This window comes from Mustela putorius, unplaced genomic scaffold (assembly GCF_011764305.1).
Source record: "Mustela putorius furo isolate JIRA1106 unplaced genomic scaffold, ASM1176430v1.1 tig00000095_pilon_pilon_pilon, whole genome shotgun sequence".
In the NCBI taxonomy this organism is placed as follows: domain Eukaryota; kingdom Metazoa; phylum Chordata; class Mammalia; order Carnivora; family Mustelidae; genus Mustela; species Mustela putorius.
In genome coordinates, this window is record NW_025421280.1 from 5321775 (window position 1) to 5339935 (window position 18161).

General features: G+C 40.0%; 1 protein-coding gene across 2 annotated transcripts in view; it reads right to left on the reverse strand.

Moving 5' to 3' along the window:
• Positions 1-18161, reverse strand: part of TAFA1 (TAFA chemokine like family member 1) — a 509215-nt gene that overhangs the window by 119221 nt on the left and 371833 nt on the right. The window lies entirely within an intron of this gene.

Genomic DNA, 18161 nt, shown 5'->3' on the forward strand with positions numbered 1-18161 from the left:
GCAAAGACACTTGAGAATCACTAAAACAGGCCCCTCCCCCAGAAGATCAACAAGAAATCCAGCCAAGACCAAGTTCACCTACCAAGGAGTGCGGTTTCAATACCAAGGAGAGCAGCAGAATTCCAGAGGAGGAGAAAGCCAAGCACGGAACTCATGGCTTTTTTCCTGTGATTTTTTTTAGTCTTGCAGTAATTTAATTTTTTTCTTTTTCTTTTTTTTTTTTTTTTTTCTCGCCTTCGGGTAAAATTTTTTTTTAACTGTTACCTTTTTTCTTTTTAACGATTTTATACTAGTTTATCTAATATATATATTTTTTTCTTTTTACATTTTTTCTTAGGTGTTTTCTTTTTTAAAAAATTCTTTTCTTTTCTTTTCTTTTTTTTTTTTTTTTTTTTTTTTTTTTTTTTTTTTTTTTTTTTTTCTTTCTTCCTTTTTGAACCTCTTTTTATCCCCTTTCTCCCCACTCACGATTTTGGATCTCCTCTAATTTGGTTAAAGCATATTTTCCTGGGGTTGTTGCCACCCTTTTAGTATTTTACTTGCCCCTTCATTTACTCTTATCTGGACAAAATGACAAGACGTAAAAATTCAACACAAAAAAAAGAACAAGAGGCAGTACCGAAGGCTAGGGACCTAATCAATACAGACATCGGTAATATGTCAGATCTAGAGTTCAGAATGACAATTCTCAAGCTTCTAGCCGGGCTCGAAAAAGGCATGGAAGATATTAGAGAAACCCTCTCGAGAGATATAAAAGCCCTTTCTGGAGAAATAAAAGAACTAAAATCTAACCAAGGTGAAATCAAAAAAGCTATTAATGAGGTGCAATCAAAAATGGAGGCTCTAACTGCTAGGATAAGTGAGGCAGAAGAAAGAATTAGTGATATAGAAGACCAAATGACAGAGAATAAAGAAGCTGAGCAAAAGAGGGACAAACAGCTACTGGACCACGAGGGGAGAATTCGAGAGATAAGTGACACCATAAGACGAAACAACATTAGAATAATTGGGATTCCAGAAGAAGAAGAAAGTGAGAGGGGAGCAGAAGGTATACTGGAGAGAATTATTGGGGAGAATTTCCCCAATATGGCAAAGGGAACGAGCATCAAAATTCAGGAGGTTCAGAGAATGCCCCTCAAAATCAATAAGAATAGGACCACACCCCGTCACCTAATAGTAAAATTTACAAGTCTCAATGACAAAGAGAAAATCCTGAAAGCAGCCCGGGAAAAGAAGTCTGTAACATACAATGGTAAAAATATTAGATTGGCAGCTGACTTATCCACAGAGACCTGGCAGGCCAGAAAGAGCTGGCATGATATTTTCAGAGCACTAAACGAGAAAAACATGCAGCCAAGAATACTATATCCAGCTAGGCTATCATTGAAAATAGAAGGAGAGATTAAAAGCTTCCAGGACAAACAACAACTGAAAGAATTTGCAAATACCAAACCAGCTCTACAGGAAATATTGAAAGGGGTCCTCTAAGCAAAGAGAGAGCCTACAAGTGGTAGATCAGAAAGGAACAGAGACCATATACAGTAACAGTCACCTTACAGGCAATACAATGGCACTAAATTCATATCTCTCAATAGTTACCCTGAATGTGAATGGGCTAAATGCCCCTGTCAAAAGACACAGGGTATCAGAATGGATAAAAAAACAAAACCCATCTATATGTTGCCTCCAAGAAACACATTTTAAGCCCGAAGACACCTCCAGATTTAAAGTGAGGGGGTGGAAAAGAATTTACCATGCTAATGGACATCAGAAGAAAGCAGGAGTGGCAATCCTTATATCAGATCAATTAGATTTTAAGCCAAAGACTATAATAAGAGATGAGGAAGGACACTATATCATACTCAAAGGGTCTGTCCAACAAGAAGATTTAACAATTTTAAATATCTATGCCCCCAATGTGGGAGCAGCCAACTATATAAACCAATTAATAACAAAATCAAAGAAACACATCAACAATAATACAATGATAGTAGGGGACTTTAACACTCCCCTCACTGAAATGGACAGGTCATCCAAGCAAAAGATCAGCAAGGAAATAAAGGCCTTAAATGACACACTGGACCAGATGGACATCACAGATATATTCAGAATATTTCATCCCAAAGCAACAGAATACACATTCTTCTCTAGTGCACATGGAACATTCTCCAGAATAGATCACATCCTCGGTCCTAAATCAGGACTCAACCCGGTATCAAAAGATTGGGATCATTCCCTGCATATTTTCAGACCACAATGCTCTAAAGCTAGAACTCAACCACAAAAGGAAGTTTGGAAAGAACCCAAATACATGGAGACTAAACAGTATCCTTCTAAAGAATGAATGGGTCAACCGGGAAATTAAAGAAGAATTGAAAAAAAATCATGGAAACAAATGATAATGAAAATACAACGGTTCAAAATCTGTGGGACACAACAAAGGCAGTCCTGAGAGGAAAATATATAGCGGTACAAGCCTTTCTCAAGAAACAAGAAAGGTCTCAGGTACACAACCTAACCCTACACCTAAAGGAGCTGGAGAAAGAACAAGAAAGAAACCCTAAGCCCAGCAGGAGAAGAGAAATCATAAAGATCAGAGCAGAAATCAATGAAATAGAAACCAAAAAAACAATAGAACAAATCAACGAAACTAGGAGCTGGTTCTTTGAAAGAATTAATAAGATTGATAAACCCCTGGCCCGACTTATCAAAAAGAAAAGAGAAAGGACCCAAATAAATAAAATCATGAATGAAAGAGGAGAGATCACAACTAACACCAAAGAAATACAAACTATTATAAGAACATACTATGAGCAACTCTACGGCAATAAATTTGACAATCTGGAAGAAATGGATGCATTCCTAGAAACATATAAACTACCGCAACTGAACCAGAAAGAAATAGAAAGCCTGAACAGACCCATAACCAGTAAGGAGATAGAAACAGTCATTAAAAATCTCCAAACAAACAAAAGCCCAGGGCCAGACGGCTTCCCGGGGGAATTCTACCAAACATTTAAAGAAGAACTAATTCCTATTCTCCTGAAACTGTTCCAAAAAATAGAAATGGAAGGAAAACTTCCAAACTCATTTTATGAGGCCAGCATCACCTTGATCCCAAAACCAGACAAGGATCCCACCAAAAAAGAGAGCTATAGACCGATATCCTTGATGAACACAGATGCGAAAATACTCAACAAAATACTAGCCAATAGGATTCAACAGTACATTAAAAAGATTATTCACCACGACCAAGTGGGATTTATTCCAGGGCTGCAAGGTTGGTTCAACATCCGCAAATCAGTCAATGTGATACAACACATCAATAAAAGAAAGAACAAGAACCATATGATACTCTCAATAGATGCTGAAAAAGCATTTGACAAAGTACAACATCCCTTCCTGATCAAAACTCTTCAAAGTGTAGGGATAGAGGGCACATACCTCAATATCATCAAAGCCATCTATGAAAAACCCACCGCAAATATCATTCTCAATGGAGAAAAACTGAAAGCTTTTCCGCTAAGGTCAGGAACACGGCAGGGATGTCCATTATCACCACTGCTATTCAACATAGTACTAGAGGTCCTAGCCTCAGCAATCAGACAACAAAAGGAAATTAAAGGCATCCAAATCGGCAAAGAAGAAGTCAAATTATCACTCTTCGCAGATGATATGATACTATATGTGGAAAACCCAAAAGACTCCACTCCAAAACTGCTAGAACTTATACAGGAATTCAGTAAAGTGTCAGGATATAAAATCAATGCACAGAAATCAGTTGCATTTCTCTACACCAACAGCAAGACAGAAGAAAGAGATATTAAGGAGTCAATCCCATTTACAATTGCATCCAAAACCATAAGATACCTAGGAATAAACCTAACCAAAGAGACACAGAATCTATACTCAGAAAACTATAAAGTACTCATGAAAGAAATTGAGGAAGACACAAAGAAATGGAAAAATGTTCCATGCTCCTGGATTGGAAGAATAAATATTGTGAAAATGTCTATGCTACCTAAAGCAATCTACACATTTAATGCAATTCCTATCAAAGTACCATCCATCTTTTTCAAAGAAATGGAACAAATAATGCTAAAATTTATATGGAACCAGAAAAGACCTCGAATAGCCAAAGGGATATTGAAAAAGAAAGCCAACGTTGGTGGCATCACAATTCCGGACTTCAAGCTCTATTACAAAGCTGTCATCATCAAGACAGCATGGTACTGGCACAAAAACAGACACATAGATCAATGGAACAGAATAGAGAGCCCAGAAATAGACCCTCAAATCTATGGTCAACTAATCTTCGACAAAGCAGGAAAGAATGTCCAATGGAAAAAAGACAGCCTTTTCAATAAATGGTGCTGGGAAAATTGGACAGCCACATGCAGGAAAATGAAATTGGACCATTTCCTTACACCACACACAAAAATAGACTCAAAATGGATGAAGGACCTCAATGTACGAAAGGAATCCATCAAAATCCTTGAGGAGAACACGGGCAGCAACCTCTTCGACCTCTGCCGCAGCAACATCTTCCTAGGAACAACGCAAAAGGCAAGGGAAGCAAGGAAAAAAAATGAACTACTGGGATTTCATCAAGATCAAAAGCTTTTGCACAGCAAAGGAAACAGTTAACAAAATCAAAAGACAACTGACAGAATGGGAGAAGATATTTGCAAACGACATATCAGATAAAGGACTAGTGTCCAGAATCTATAAAGAACTTAGCAAACTCAATACCCAAAGAACAAATAATCCAATCAAGAAATGGGCAGAAGACATGAACAGACATTTCTGCAAAGAAGACATCCAGATGGCGAACAGACACATGAAAAAGTGCTCCATATCACTCGGCATCAGGGAAATACAAATCAAAACCACAATGAGATATCACCTCACACCAGTCAGAATGGCTAAAATCAACAAGTCAGGAAATGACAGATGCTGGCGAGGATGCGGAGAAAGGGGAACCCTCCTACACTGTTGGTGGGAATGCAAGCTGGTGCAGCCACTCTGGAAAACAGCATGGAGGTTCCTCAAAATGTTGAAAATAGAACTGCCCTATGATCCAGCAATTGCACTATTGGGTATTTACCCTAAAGATACAAATGTAGTGATCCAAAGGGACACATGCACCCGAATGTTTATAGCAGCAATGTCCACAATAGCCAAACTATGGAAAGAACCTAGATGTCCATCAACAGATGAATGGATCAAGAAGATGTGGTATATATACACAATGGAATACTATGCAGCCATCAAAAGAAATGAAATCTTGTCATTTGCAACAACATGGATGGAACTAGAGCGTATCATGCTTAGCGAAATAAGTCAAGCAGAGAAAGACAACTATCATATGATCTCCCTGATATGAGGAAGTGGTGATGCAACATGGAGGCTTAAGTGGGTAGAAGAATAAATGAAACAAGATGGGATTGGGAGGGAGACAAACCATAAGTGACTCTTAATCTCACAAAACAAACTGAGGGTTGCCGGGGGGAGGGGGTTTGGGAGAAGGGGGTGGGATTATGGACATTGGGGAGGGTATGTGATTTGGTGAGTGCTGTGAAGTGTGTAAACCTGGTGATTCACAGACCTGTACCCCTGGGGATAAAAATATATGTTTATAAAAAATAAAAAATTAAAAAAAAAAAAAAAAAAAAAAAAAAAAAAAAAGAAATAATTCACTGGCCATGAAGACCTGTGGGGGAATGTGTGGAGGGGCTGGGGAAAGTAAGAGAAAATACCGAAAAAGTTTCCATGAAACATATCAATGGTGGTACTCTCTCCCATCTACTCTCAATAACATCTATTCACTCATGTCTGCAAAACTCTATGCTCAGTACGCACAGTCCTGGAGAAGACATAGCCCAGCACTATCCTTCAAATGCAACAAAAAGCTCCGATGGACAGCCCTTAAGAAGCAATGATTCTAGGCTGTAGGTACCGAGAAGCAGCGACAGAATGCATGCCTGGAGCTGACACAAAATAAAGAGTCTGCCTGATTTAAATGCATTATACTTTGAGAGCTCACTCCTGTGTTATCTTTCCATTTAGAATCCTCTGAGCTCCCTCCCACTAATGACAAGCAACTGACATGCCAGTGATACAGAACCCGTGATGGCAGGAAGACTGCCCAGAAATTAGCTCTCCCTCCCACTGCCTGCCCACTCTCCAGGGGGCCGAATAAAAAACCTAGGTGGGGGGTCATTTCCCAAATCCAGATCTCATCTGAAAATGATAGAAGGAACTGCTGGAGAAAATAGGTATGTGCTTTAAATGGCATCTCAAATTACAGAGCTAGGCATATGGCTTCACTTAATTGTTACAGGTCAGCCATGCATTCAACATTTATTGGCAACCTAATGGATGTCACTCTCCACTAGGTTCTTAACAGGTGCACAGCTGGGTCTGCCTGAAGGTTGGTGAGCATTCAGGTGGCGCTTGCCAGCCTATAGGACAGTTCTTCAGGGACACAAAAGATACCCCAAGTGACCAGAAACCAAGAATTAACTTTTCCAATATCAAGTTTTATGTTCCAGAAGAATGTACTTTATTTAACAAGAATGGACTTTGAACATGTAGGATTCCGTTGGCATAAATTCAGTAAGCATTTGTCAAGCGACCACTATATACAAGTTGCTGTGTTATAAATTGTTAGGGATATGTGTTCAGCCCATCCACAGTGAGCCCTTAGGAAACCCTGGAGAAAAAGAGAGGAGGGAAGGAAGAGAGGGAACAGGAAAGACTTAAGGCCCAGCTTCAGCCTATCCTAAGAATAGGATTCTCAAGGCAGGTGTAGGAATGGGTTGATTTAGCTAGTCACCCTCCCTACCAGTGATATTGGAAAAGTCTGCTTTAATTGCCATTACTGGTGGAGGGTGGGGGCTACTGGCCTCTAGCAGGAAAAGGACATGGATGCTTCCCACCCTCCCACAGGACACAGGGAAGGTCTCACAACAAAGAACTATCTTGTTGAGACTGTCATTCAGTGCCCAGGCTGACCTCAATGCTAGGGGAGAGTGGGGGCTTTTAAGCCAGTCACTTTTAGTCTAAATCTCAGCTCTGCTACTTACAGAGTGCTTTGCTTTCCTCATCCGTGAAATGGGAACAATATGAACACCTGCCTCACAGGGTTGCATGAGTATAAACCAACATAACACATGCATAGGGGTTAACATTGAGCCTAATACATGGTAGAGTCCATATGTGCTACCGATGATAATATCTGGCCATGATGGTGTCTTTTCTTGGGAAATCACCCCCTTTCTGCCTCAGTAATTCTGCAAATATGGTTTCTCCTAGAATACTCCCTCCAACTTTCCACCCTTCCACCCACCACCCACCACCCAACTGCACTCACTACCACTTCTTTGAACTCAATGCAAAGATTAGTTCCACTGAGAACATCTCCTCACTTGTTTTCTTGCCTTTCTACGCATTTTCTCATACACGTGTATCCACAGATCTGCAACCACAGGCAAACTGAAAGCTTGGTCAGGGTTAAGGTGAGCCTTATCGTCAACAACTGCTGTAGGTACACTATAACTGTTGCCTGAATGAATGAAGAAAGAAGTGCATTACCTTAAAATTAACACTAAAGGCAAGTACCAAGTTCTACGGACATAGGCCGAAGGGGAGACCCATTTGTTTTTGAAGAATTCAAAAGCTTTCTTAAATTGCAAGTTGAAAGGTTGAATTTCAACAGGCCATGATGAAGGAAAAGCATTTCACTAATGTGAACGTTTGGCACATATTTTCTTAGAACAACGTTTTAGTTATTTATAGTGTAGTTTTAGATTTATAGGAAATTTGTGAGGATGGTACTGTGAGGTCCCATATGCCACACCTGATTATTTCCCATTTTTATTCCACTAATATTAACATCTTATATGAGTATGCTAAGTTTGTTAGAAGTAATGGATTAAAACTGATACATTATTATTACTTAAAGTCTATGCTATATTCAGATATCCTTAGTTCGTACCTAATGTCTAATTTTTCTGTTCCAGGATACCATCAAGGATGCCACATTATATTTAGTGGTTTTATCTCCTTAGGCTTCTCTTGGCTATGATAGTGTTGCAGACATTCCTTTCTTTTTGACGACCTTGACAGTTTTGAGAAGCATTGTTCAGGTTATTTTGTAAAATGTCCCTCAGGTGGGATTTATCTGATGCTTTCCTTATGATTAGACTGAGGTTACGTGTTTCCCACAGAGGGAAAGTGCCATTCTCATCACATCATATCAAGGGTACATACTATCAACATGACTTACCACTATTGAAATTGACCTTGATCACTTGGCTCAGATAGTGCTTGTCAGATTCCCCCACTGTAACACCACTCCTCCCTGCCTTTCCACACTGTCCTCTTTGGAAGGAAGTCACTAGGTGCAGTCCACACTTAGGGAGTAGAGAGTTATGTTCCACCTGTCTGAGGTTACAATATCTACTAAAATTACTGGGAATTCATCCGCATGACAGATGTGTCTCTTCTGTCCCATCTACTTACTTATTCAATCATTTATGGACCCACAGATGTTTGTTTTACACACTGAGTTATAATCCAGAACTACATTATTTATTTTGTCCCTCTGAATAGTCCAGCCCTGGCCACTGTGAGCTCCTTCAGTTGGTCTCTGTGTTCTGTCTCTCTGTATTGCCCCCCCCACCCCTTTTTTGAGCACTTCCTTACTTTCTGACTCTATAAGATGTCTCAGGCTCATCTTACATATTTCCTACTCCATTACGAGAACAGATTCCTCTAAGGAGCTGGTCAGGGCATTTAAAAAAGTATGTTAGCATAGATGGAACTAAGGAGCTGAAATAGGATTAAATTGGAGAAAGATGCCCTCTTGGTGTGATTGCTTGGTGTGATTCTGTTTCAGTGAGGCACTAATGGGGATTTTGAAGCCAAGAATGGATAGGATCTAGATATTGTTCAAGAGTAACCCCCCTCCCCCCAGCTGCTGTGCTAAGGAGGAATTGGGGAAGCACAAAATGGCAAAGCAGAAGAAACAAAAGGCCAACTCAAAGTTCTGAGCAGAAAGAAAGGGGGCTTGAACCTGGAACATGGGAAGAACATCATACTGTTGCTACATGCCCTTCATTGGGATGAGGGTTAATGAAACAATAGGGCTGTTCACACACTGAACTCCTCAACCCAGATTCCTGCAATCAGGTTGCTTTAACTTGTAATTGTCAGCTCTAAGTAATTGAGCCAGTTCAGTAATTGCTGGTTCTATACTTCATGAAAAAACCACCAATTTTAAAGTTACCACTTGGCTTTCATACAAGAATAGAGCAACATTTATGAGTGAAAATGGCACAAACTATAAAAAAGCTTCTAGGATATATCTTGAATCTCATTTACACTTAAGTCAATCTGATTTACACTTAAGTCAATGACAGACATGCGAAATCATCCAGATTATTGCCCTGAGTTAAATAATGTGGACACTGAGGCAGCCACTGGAGGCCCAAAGTCAGTCTCTCCTACCACTCTTGTAGATGAGCCAAAGGAACAGTTCCGGGTCAGCTCAGGGCTCACTGATATTTACTGAATTCCAACTGGATGCCGGACACTGCACTTGGCACTTTACCTACATTATTTATAAACCTCTCAGTAACTATAAAAGCTTTTGTCCCCACTTTACAGCTGAAAAGCTGAGACTCAGAGAGGTTAAATATGAATAACATGTCCCAAATTATGCAAATGTGAATCTGTCTGCTGGACTTCGAAACTCTGCTTTTGTGCATCTTGTCACAAGTCATCATTCTTTGTTGATAAAGAACTTCCAAAAGGAAGAGGACACTTTGCTTACAAAGGCTATCAAGGTTAAATATCCAATTCACTCTTCTTTCCCCAATTATACTCAGACCCTCTTGCTACCACCCTTTCTTCCGTCGCTCTCCTTTAGGGGTGCTGGTCTCCTTGTAGGCTACCACCTAAACATGGCAGGTGTGGTCCCTCTCAAGGGTCACTCTAAAAAGAGGCAGGCGTTGCTCCAAAAGAGATGCATTTGGTCTTCTTGACAAGTTGAACTATGTCCCACCTGGGACATGGCAAATCCATGCTCTCTCCACATCTTTGCGCAAAATGTCATTTTTTTCGGTCACACTTGACCACCCTATTTTATTTTATTTATTTTTTTTTAAAAGATTTTATTTATTTATCAGAGAGAGAGAGAGGGAAGAGAGCGAGCACAGGCAGACAGAACGGCAGGCAGAGGCAGAGGGAGAAGCAGGCTCCCTGCTGAGCAAGGAGCCCGATGTGGGACTCGATCCCAGGACGCTGGGATCATGACCTGAGCCGAAGGCAGCTGCTTAACCAACTGAGCCACCCAGGTGTCCCGACCACCCTATTTTAAATCATAATTCTCTTAGAAAGCATTCATGATCTCCCTTGTTTTGCTTCATGTCCTTACCCATGTCACCTCCAGAATATTTGCAATTTTCAATTACTGTATGTGCCTTATTTATTTATTATCCTGATTGTCTCTATGTCTCCCCACCCCCCTCCCCAAAATAACCTCCTTAAGGACAGGAACACCTATTGTTTATTTATTAAACATTGTCTGGCATAGTATTATTAGTATTTAACAAGTGTTTAACAAGTGACACAGCTCCATAACTAGTGTGACAACTACCGTCATACAGGAGTTAACCGCCTGACTGCTTACTATGTTCCTGACATCATGATAAATACATTATAAACTTTTAATTTATTTTATGTTTACCAAAACCCAATGAGGCTATAGTTGCCCCCATTTTACAGGGTAGGCAACTGAGATCAAGAGCAGCTAAAAAACTAGCCCATGTTTTAACTACGCAGATACCTATTCTCTGGCAGCATATGGCCCAGAGCCAAGATCTTCTGACCTCCTCTGTAGTGCTCTTTAACCCAGTACCACTCAGGCATACATGCTGACATTTGTCTGAGAAGGGGAGGGGAACTCAGTGACTGGATATTAACATGTGCCCCATTTTCATGAAAACCTTATGTATAAAGTCAGTGACCCCAGACCATGTCTTCCTTGGGCTGACAGATGATGGATTTGCACACGGGAAGCCAGAGAGGTGTTGCTCTAAATAACAAGCTCATCTGGTCTTGACAGGTTCAACTACAGCTTCATTTTACACCACCTGGTTAGGTATGCCGGTGTGGAATATGCAACCAGGTCCTGGAGCCCATAGGCCCCTACAATTTAGAAAGTCTGATTAGACCTGTCATAGCCAATTCTCTTGAATCTACAGGTTTATATCTGTGACCAACCTAGCCATAGTCAACCAAAGCAAGTTCATCTTCCAATCTCTCCAGACCATGAAACCCTGGTTCACTGACTTATGTTGGCAAAATAAAAACATTAGACGATTGATAGGAAGTAGCTCAGTTCTTTTATAACCACAGGGAGATAATTTTTCAAGACCCTCTGCAACTGTGGTCTTACTAACCTATTGTCCTCATTAGCAGGCTGCTTGAAAAAGGGGACTAGAAACTAAAACATCTCCCAGCTTTGTTCCTGATGCATAAGGATCATCGTAACCCTTTCTGGAAACTGGAAAATTGTTCCTTTAAATCTATTTTATCTGCATTTTAAAGATTACCTAGTGCACTGTCCTGTCCTTTCAAACCTAACTGCCAAGGTTATTGCAAAATCATAATGATAATATTTGTCATGTAAATGTCTTATAGACTTTGCTTTGGTGCCAATACCAATCCACTCCTAAATTTTATCTTAATCCAACTCAAAATGATTTCAAGCCGAGCTATGGCCTCTCAAAGCAGTCATTTAAGTGCTCAGAAAATTGAGCTTCCTTTTTTGCTTACGGATTATCTGGAAAATGGCTACTTTTCTGGATTTCACACTGTATCTATAGTTCCCACAAATACAATGATGAGGTGACCTATTAGCTAATGGTAAAGAATGTGGCGTAAAGAATAAGCCAGTATAAAGGTTGTCTGTACTATTGAGATTTTCCAGATTATTGCTAATACCATTACTTGACTTTGTCTATGGGAAAACATCTTAGATAAAATATAAGAAATTTGCCTCGTACCTTAAATCTCATTTTATAAGAGGTCCTATTGTTCTTTTAGATTAGAAGGTAAATGCAGCAATTACCCAGCTAACACAGGTCAGTTGAAAACCATTAGATCTGTTAGACGAACATCAATTCCTGTTCTCCCTCGACCACAAATTTTCTAAATGACGCCTTGCTTCTCACTCCCTTTGTCCATGTTCACCCAAGTGGCAATGGCCAAGGCCCCTGCAGGGAAGCTCCACGGGGTAGCTCTCCACTTTCTCTTCTGCCTTTTCTCTTCTGTTTGTCAGACCTCTGAGTACATTATCAAAACCTATTTTTAACAGGAAGAGAAAGTTTCTAATATCCAAAAAGGGGGTGGGGTGAGAAAGACAGCATTTCAAGATTATTTCTGGCAGCAGCAGTGCTCTCTGAGCTGGAGAAGTTAAAAAAATGCCAAGCCCAATATGCTTCTAGCAATGATCCCTCCTTCCCAGCTCAATGCATCACTGTCTTGCTCGGCACAAGCGAGGAAACACAAAGAAGATGAATTGCTAAGGCTAACGTTTCTCTTAAAACAAGTCCCCACTGATGACAATGCTATGTCAAGATAGAAAGAGATGATGAGGTTAGAAATGACTGGCAAGCAGGTGGCCAAAAACTTGAAGGCTGGCATCACGAAACAGGGTCGGCTCCCACAATGGTCATCTAAGAGAGCTCATACCAAGCCACTAGATTCCTCTGGGCTACGAGCTGGGTCAGCCATTTAAGAATGGGCACTTATGGGAAACTGCTAATGTCTGATCCTTTTCACCTGCCCGGGAATTTGACGTTCAGTAGTTGAGTGTGGTTTGATGGCCTCATGTCAATGACGAAGCATGGCCAAGCAATTCAAAATGATCACACACCAGGTTTTTCTGGGAAAGGAAATGCTGGGGGAGAGTATAAAGTTGGAATAGAAGAGAATCATCTTAAAAATAAGAAAAGAGAGAATACAAGTATAAACCTTATACTTTATTTTTATTTTATTTATTGATTTCTGGCCCCGGACTCATCACTCAGGTATTCTTTAGGTGTCCTTGAACCATACTGACAGTTAGATGCCCCTGCTATATGATTCTACAACCTCACATTCTCCCAGAATAATATTCACAATGTATTATTTTGACATTTCAAATAATCTTTTGCTTTTCCTGTAAAGGGTAAAGGCAGCAATTTTTCTTTTTTATCACTCTATTCCTAGTACTCAGCTTGGAATCTAGCCTATGTTTGGTCTGTAAATATTTGTTGAATGAACCTCTTCCCCAAAGATTAGCTTTGGATCCCCTTGGTATGATCTCTTCACAAGCCAAACTTTTCTTTTGCAGCGTATCTCTTGGCAGGAATGTTTGGTTCACTGCTTGTCTATCCTGCTGGGCTGGACACTCTGTGATAGCAGGACCACATCTTGTTTGCTTCTCTATCTCTGGTGCCTGGCATAAGAGTAGGAATTCACATGTTGCTAAGTGACTGAAGGAAGTAGGAAGGAATCAGATGAAGAAAGAAGGGAAAAAGTGAGGGGGAGAAAGAGTAAGTAAAGAGGGAATAAAAGAAGGGAAAAGAAGAAAACAGTAAAAATTAATCTTCCTTGGGGGATCTTTTCCTATTCAAATCATCATTATGTGATCTTTTAAGAAAACGAACTTGAATGATAGATGTAGCTTTTGCCAGGAAGTGACCTTTTAATACACCTTCTAGAAAAATTGTCTTGGAACTTTGGTTTGGGGTAGAGCCAAAAGGCACAAAAGACAAGCTTTTTCTTCTGTACAAAATGACTAGAACATGAAATAGCAATTAAGAGGAACCATTAGGAAACTTCAGTCCTCATTAAAAGTTAAGCCAGGACATATCTGCTTCTGGTTGAGGGCAACTTTTGGAGGAAATGAATAAAACGTAATCAAGGAATGTTAAGACTGACATTGTTATTCAGATCCTTCCATTTTCACTTCATTATACACGGTCCCTCTCTTTAAAAGCTGTTATGTCTAAGACAAAGCACAGATTTTTTTTGAGATTCACTTTTATAGGACGTCGTGATCCAGGCCTTATAAATAGTTCTCTTGGAATGTATTGTAGTGGATGTCAGAAATGCATATTTAAGACTCTGTTAAAAATGCTTTATTGACCCAGTAGACTGGAAGGAAGCTCCAAGTGTCCCTGTCTGTAAATCACTGACAAGAGAGACACTAATGGATCCTTAAGCATGTTTTGGTCGAGGAGGACAAAATGGCTGCTTGATTTGTTTATGCTTCAGATTAAACAAATTACCATCTCCTCCCTCCTAGGGCTCTGGAGTATGTAGAAGACAGATGAATGTAGGAATAAAGAACAAATTCGGGGCTGGGCAGTCCTGTTTGAGGCAGTATATAGTATCATCAATAAGATCACAGATTCTAGAGTTAGGTTGCCAAAATTCAAGGTCTGGGTCTGTTGCTTCCAGTCATTTTCCATGCTGTGCCTCAACGTTCTCATCTATGTGGATAATAATAACATTAATTTCAGCTGTGCTGAGGACTAAGGGAGTATGAAAATTAAATAAGTAGAGGCAGTTATAATAATACCTCCGCTCAGAGTGAGCTCTGAAAGTTATTCTGCTGTTAGTAATACTGTTGGAATCAGGAATATGACTGAGAAAAAATTTGACCCTTTCCAGGTTTTCTGTGGTTTCACTAACATGAACCATTCCTTACACCTGTATCCCTACTCTCAGTCCAGACCAATGACTGGGAAACATTTAGACCCTATTATTCCCCTAAAATGAGATCACTAAAAGTAATGTAAATATGGCAAAAAACTCATCACCCATTCCCCAGATTTCTCCTTTTTTTTTTTTTTTTAAAGGAAGAAAAGGGCTTATGGATATGCTGAAACTCTACCACAGAAATCATTTTTAAGAACAGCTCTAACAACATGGAAATAAATTTTACCTAAAGATACACCAATGAGCTCATAAGAAGAATACCTTTGATTCTTTAGTGTTCTTTAAATAGTACAGAACTTTGACTCTTTCCAACAAGGTTGCCTTGGATAGCAACAGCAGGGGGGCAACCCAAGTGATGGTTTAGATATTCGATGATGAAGAATAAATAAGTTGTATTCTACTTTTTGGTTGAAGGCAAAGGTTAGAATAAAATGGGGGTTTTATTTATTTATTTTTTTAAAAAGAGTTTATCTATTTGACAGACAGAGATCACAAGTAGGCAGAGAGGCAGGCAGAGAGAGAGGAAAGGAAGCAGGCTCCCTGCTGAGCAGAGAGCCTGATGCGGGACTCGATCCCAGGACCCTGAGATCATGACCTGAGCTTGAGGCAGAGGCTTTAACCCACTGAGCCACCCAGGTGCCCCAAAGTGGGGCTTTTAGAGGAAAAGCTATGTCCACTGTTGCCGTCTAAGGCACTACACTCATCTAGGTCCTACTCAGATCTCCAACTTTTTCCCTAAACTGGAATCCCTGGGCCGGCTGGGTGATAGGTTATAAGGATTTTCTTCTCCATTGTTAGCCCTTAAGGCTGGGAATGAATGGAAACAGTTTTTAGCACAGACAGACAACCCTATTTTACATGAGCAACTCCTCTGGCTATGTTAATTTCCTGAAGATTACGTGAAACACTGACCTGGAAGGTCAAATATGTTAATATTGAAATGATATTTCAAATAACCTAATTTGGGTTACTAGCTGGGTGACTAGGAACAAGTTGTAATCTCTAATCTCTGGTCCCTCATAAGGAAAGTGCACATTTCTATAGGATATTAGAATTAGAAATTTGTGCATCAGTGCACCAAATAGCACTCAGAAGGCAAACAATAAATAAAAGCCAATTCTTATGGTTAACATAAAAAAAAAATGAAACCCAGTTTTAAAGACAACACTGGAGGCAGTTTCTTCTTGCACAAGTTTTGATGGAAGAACAGAATAGTGAAAGGCTGAAAGATGGAAGAACTTACCTTTCAGCCTCCAGGACCTCATGTCCTATGCCTGAACCGTTCACGCAATGGTGGATCTAATTGTGTTTTCTTTGTTGAACCCTTGCCTATCTGCTCCTACATCTTTATTCATTTTTCTCTGTGTTTCCTCATGGCATTTATTTAATGGCATACAACTAGTAATTCTCTCTGAGTTCAAAGTCCAACAACAATTATACACTTGTTTTATTCACTTAAAATGAGATTCTTCTATTATCCTTTGCAGGTTGAGTATAGTGGATGTTAATAGGAACATGGATGGTAATTATACATAAAGTCCATTAGGAAAACAGAAAAGTCCAGCCACAAAATAAAGCAGACAGTGCAATGAATCCAAATCCATCACCTCTAAGCCATAACTGTTCTCGGACATTTTTTTCCTCAAGCTAAACAACAACAACAACAAAAAGTGTCCAAGGAACATCATTTCTGACTTGGCTGAGAAGTAAAGACAAGAAGGTTAAGATACACTCTGAGATAATCAAGGAAGAAAGGGACCATAATATACTTTCCTCTGAAAGAAGTATTCTCACTTTAGGGGTTGATGCCCACCAGTGGGTCCCCCTGCTGAGTCAGGAACTGGTCTTAAATCGCAGGCTCTTCCTTTAGTATCTGTTTAGCAGATATGGATATGAATAACCATATCCATCCGTGGGTTAACGATGGATTAGCTCCTAATTGAATTCGTAAGCATTCTGGAAATCTGTTCCACAAACATTAAAATTAGCATTTTGCATCCAATGGCTTTTATCATGAAGACTTTTGTCAGGATGCAGTCTCTGCAGAAGTGAGGGCTGGGGTTCCTACAAGTCCCAAGATGGTCCACATGTGGGGCAATGGCTAAGAGTACAGTGTTTAGGTTGGATTTGGGAGCTCTGGCGGCTGAGCTGAAATACTGCCTTCTCCTTTTATTAACTGTATTAACCTCAGGAAAATGTCTTAAGCTTTTCATTCTTAGTTTTATCGTCTGTAAAATGGGGAAGGTAATAGTGCTTTCCGGATGAGGATGTGAGGGCTGGTGTGTGAACACTGGCAAAGCACTTAGAACAGTGCCTGAAGTGTAGAAATAATGCAATTTCCTGCTATTAATATTCTTGTTATTATTCGTTTTAGCCATGGCAGCCATCAAAACTACTAAATGACTGTCTCTGGCTCTCTTCCTCCTGGGCTTACTGGTATTCTTAGCCCCCTTGTGGGAGGTGGAGCCATGTGACTATTTCTGTGTTCATACAAGTGACTTATCACTTCCAGGCTGAGTTTTTAAATCCCTGTGCAGGACTCTCCCAGGCTCTCTTCCGGCTGCTGTGACAACCCAGAAATAGCTTAGATCGGGGGTCCGCAAACTTTCCCTATAAAGGTCCAGATAATAAATCTTTTTGGCTTTTTAGGCCATCTGGTGTCTGGGGTTAATTACCAAACTCTTATTTCACTACGAGAGTATCCATGAACAATACCTAGACAAACGAGTGAGGCTGTCTGCTGATAATATATTTTATCTTTGGAAACTGAAACTGGAGTTTCATGGAGTTTTTAGGTGTCACCAAATATTCTTTTGAGGGTTTTTTTAGCCACTGAAAAAGGTACAGACTGCCCTGAGTTCACTGGTGGTGCAAACCAGATGGTGGACCAGATAGGACCACTGGGCTGTCATTTGCCCACACCTGTTCCCTTGTTTTTAGATGGTGTTTGCTTCAGCAAGTCTAGTCGTGAGTGACTTCTACAAACACAGCTCCCCTGTCGAACCACGAGAGGCATGGTGCTTGATCAAGAAATACAACTTGGTTGTTTCCAGCCAATAAGATTGGGGGATGGTTTGCTGGTCAATCTAGATGTTAGCCTAATCTGCCTAATAAATTATTAGAATAATAAATTATTCTTTAGAATAATAAATTATTATTCTATTTTATTATTCTACTAGAATAATAAATTATTCTTTCATATCATTTAGGTCAAAGAAGTCTCTTACCCCCATAAGAGCGTTTTGATAACTTCTATAAATATGTTTAGTGGTAACTGGGGGCAGGGGGGCAGTGTCTCCAAGGCTTTCACCCGTGAAATACAGTCTTTCAAATCTGTACCTTCCTCGGAGAACTAGAACAAGATAGAGCCGCTTAGCTTCCTC